Raw genomic sequence first — 4,001 nt, 5'->3', positions numbered from 1 at the left:
ATTTTATATATGCCATGTGCATATACAGTTTCAGTACATGTCTAGCTTTTCTGAGAACACGTTAGAGCACAGACGATCACCGTATCGCAGTGACAGAGCGCGCGGGCGGCGGAGCGACGGAGGTACGGCCAGCATGGAGGACCCGCAGAGACTGAACCGCGTGTCTGGCTGGTGCCGGTGCCAGCGCTGGGTACTCCCATGCTGCGCACCGGCTTACCTCGGGCGTAATGCTCTCTTATCACTCTTACCTCACCGTATCGCGTACCTCATCCGCATCCTGGGTACCAAGTGTCAGCAGTGGTTCATTACTCATGCACTGATTACCCACGCGTGAGTATGAAACCCTTCGACTGAAGTATGTACGCGTTTGCGACGTCAAAGAATCAGATTAGTTAATCTAGAAACCTGCGTTTAAAACGTAGAAAATAATGGATTTAGTAAACGGATGCGAGCGGGCATAACATGTTTTGTCAACAACGTTATCTAAGGGACGTCCGCTCCTTGTGCTGGCGGCGCCTCCGCCCGCCCACATCCACATTCGAACGCGGACCTCTCGCGCCCCTGTGTCTCGTCTCACACTTGCAGACATTGCGTCTTAATGAACGATAAGCAGAAACACACGTGCATCAACATCAGCTGCGCGAGTGACTAAATAATTCATAGTACATATATATAAACACCTGTAGCGGAGCACATGATTCCGTGACAAACAGATTCTGTTACCTTCAGCATTTTCCGCGAGGCATATGGAGACAGGCACTTTTTACTTCGCTGATTTGATCTTAATAACTTTATCTTTTAATGTAATATTATTCTATTCAATTATCTAATTTATACTTAAAGACATTTGCAAAATCTTAACTGTTTAATTATTTTATAGATTAGACATGCGTTATTAAAAACCTTTCAACTCCCTGATTAAGTTAGCTTGCATTAATGTTTATGACACAAACAACCAATCTAGTTGATATGAATTATAATTAGAGGCAATAGGTGGCTACTGCATTTGTTATCATCGTTTCGTAGACAGAACCATCTGCCTGATGGCATCCTTCCCTTGCTCTTCATCTAATTCTCACTGGGAAATCTGTGCTTTTGCTTGTGTCTACTCTTATTACGATTGCATCTTAGTTAACACGGGAAACGGCGCGTCTCCTATGGTTTGTCAAAAAAATGAAAAGATGGCAATCCTTCCCTTGTCACTCACTATTCGACAAGAAAGCTTCTAAAGAATTTGCAAAAAAAAGAAGAAAAAAAGACAAAAAAAGAATGAATAGATAAAAGATAAGTAAAAAAAAAAGTAGTACATATAATATATTCTTTAAACAGGCTTATCATCAACTTCAAAAGAGACCGGACAAATTTGCCTAGGGGGTGGACACCGAACTTTTAAATTATGTTGACAAATGTATCCTGCTTTACGTGGAATGTAAGACGAAGGAAATGCATGACTATATTTTCTTATGATGTAAAAGATACAGTGCATATATCTGTAGAGGGTAAATGCACCATACATATAAACAAAGGAAAGCCCCACACAAACCCTAGGTAAGTCAATTCCTAACATGGTGTAGCGATGATACAATATGGTAATGATGTGATGTTTTGGTGCCGTAGTGTTGGGAAAGTAATGCGTGTTTGGATCTTGAGAAACAGAACGTGTTGTGTGCCGCGATCTCCACATACACATGTTGCAGTTGCACCAGGATCGTGACTTACTCCGCTTTTTTCCTTTGCAGTTAGAACGGAATAAGGTAAACATTGTTTTCTTAATCGTAAACAGTTTATTTGATTATTATGATGACGATTTTATTTTTTATTTATTTATTTATTTATTTATTTATTTTTTTTTTTTACTTACCAGGGATATTTCAGATCAAGTAAAGATGAGTAGTTGTGGAGTGCGAGTCTACCAGTGACTCGAGTTATAACTTGCTTTCTCCATAAAGTGCATGGGTTTCAAATCTTGTTTTTTTCTCTCCTGATGATCATAGACTCTTAATTCTTGTCGCGGACATCAGCATCAATTCCATAAATTTTCTTTTGATTCTTTCTTTTCTCTTTTCATAGAAGTGAAGTACAAGACATCAGATTCTCACTTACTCGATGCCGCAGAGGCGAAACGCAGAGTATCGAAAAACTGCTGGTTGTTTAAGATTTTCCAGGGTCATGCGGGGCGGCCTGACCAACGCGCGAGTTTCCAGGGTCAAAACAGTAAGTAAAAACATCTTTCAGCCTTCAAGACTCAAACGCACCAGTGTCATGTTTCTGCAGAAATGTTACACACGCTAGTTGGCTTTCGATGAAAATTTTGCAGGAAACGAATATCCTTGGCAGATCTCGCTAGCAGAGCACGCACAGCCACCACCACGCACAGCTAACATTGTTTATACGTGGTGAAATTGTTGATGTTTCGCGCTGGCTGCACCGGGAGAGGAACAACACTGAAAACTGGGTAAAGTTCAGTTCAATTGAATTATCTTTTCTGTAACCCACTCTATGGCCATATGGCTTGATACTCCAGCACTGTTATTTTCTGAGACATACGTAGGAAACGTTGATAAACAGCACGGGATTCCACAACACGTTATGCTATAATATCGTAAAAGGAACGGCCAGACTGTTCTTCAGCGTGATCGCGTTAAGGTTCGGTGAAACAGACGAGAACGAGTGAGGTATCAACGTACTACTGCTGGGACCCGTCGGCTGACGAAGGCAGTGTTGTCACTTCTGGCGCGATACCCAATTCCACGTGTAATATTGTTCCCGCTCAGTCGGCTTCCCTCAGGTACGGCGAGATGCATCCGGCCGCCGGTCTGACTTCTACTTACTTCCTCTGCTCGCACCTTAACGATTTCTTCTCTTCGTCTGTAGATGCATGGGGTCAAATATGTTAAACAGATGTAAAAATATCCGGCAACGTAGTTCCCCTATCGAAAGATAAGTAAAGCTTACGAGATACATGTTATCAGAACGCGACTATCTGGAGTAGCTCGCTGGGCGCACGGCCTTACAGCGCGAGACAAGAGGAGTGCCAGCAACATTCAGCATCAGCCAACCATGTGTTCAAAAAGTGAAACCTCTGGCCCGAGCGGCTCTGGAGGAGCACACCTGGTGTGGCTCCCATCGCTGTCCCAACCTATGGCACAGTTCGACTGGTTTATTATCAACAACTATCATTCTCTTCGACGTTATCGGCGTGTCGTTATCGGTAAAGTGGTCCGTCCTATCGTGCGGTATCTGGTGCTCATGAAGAACTACCCCGAACCTCAACATCACCATCCTTTGTCTTTGCCTGGTGGGCTCGCCTTAGCGCATACAAGCCCGGCGTAGCATATGCTTTCGCAAATCTGGCTTATCCTTATCCTTTGTCTTTGCTATGCTAAGCGCGACGCTAGGCTTAGGGCCCTTGCATTTTAGAAGTACTTCGCTGCTAAACACTAGAGTCATCTCTGCAGATCCGGATTCGGTGGTTTATACTGGTACACACCATGCACTGGCGCAAGACAAAGAATCTGTCTTGTGTAGAATGTAATACAATAGTTTATATTCATACATAAATTCAATTGAAACTAAGTGTCACAATATTCGTGGCCCGGAAAATACATACACCTTTTTTATTTTCAAAATATAAAGAATGATAAGCAAGAAGTATCTTCGATCTATACATCTGAATTAAAACATATGCTGTCAATTCGAAGCACATCGGCAGTAACCTTAGTGTTGTCAGCGGAACAACACACACTAAGAGAAAATCAGAGCTTTTCCAAAATTAATTTCGATGTGGTTCTCCACTTTGAGTCTTTTGTTGCACTTAATTGCTGTGAGAATTTCCTTTGAATATAAGTGCAAAAAGTTATTGGTTAATATATGATAACTATTTGACATTCCACAGTCTGCAGTCTACAATATTCATAATTTGCCATTGTTAGAGAATTAAAGATAATCTCATTGTAAAAGCAAATCAAAAGAGTAACATGAATGGCGTTTTCTCTCTCTTT

General features: G+C 41.9%; 1 protein-coding gene across 6 annotated transcripts in view; it reads right to left on the bottom strand.

The window, feature by feature from the left end:
• LOC122255025 (uncharacterized) overlaps positions 1-3,348 on the bottom strand; it is a 42,401-nt gene extending 39,053 nt beyond the window's left edge. For 4 of the 6 annotated variants that reach the window (XR_015190990.1, XM_086536124.1, XM_086536127.1 and 1 more), the window contains exon 1: positions 1-1,263. This exon is cut by the window's left edge and continues 660 nt beyond it. The gene's annotated coding sequence lies outside the window, so the exon portion shown is untranslated. Of the gene's footprint in view, positions 1,264-1,861 lie in introns of those variants that run through there. The other 2 variants (XM_086536125.1, XM_086536128.1) reach the window with 1 other exon arrangement.
• Positions 3,349-4,001: the final 653 nt, after the last annotated feature.

The sequence above is a fragment of the Penaeus japonicus genome, unplaced genomic scaffold, assembly GCF_977035675.1.
Source record: "Penaeus japonicus unplaced genomic scaffold, GWHDUDI00000001_assembly GWHDUDI00000004, whole genome shotgun sequence".
Taxonomy (NCBI): domain Eukaryota; kingdom Metazoa; phylum Arthropoda; class Malacostraca; order Decapoda; family Penaeidae; genus Penaeus; species Penaeus japonicus.
This window is presented reverse-complemented; position numbering and strand designations above follow the sequence as displayed.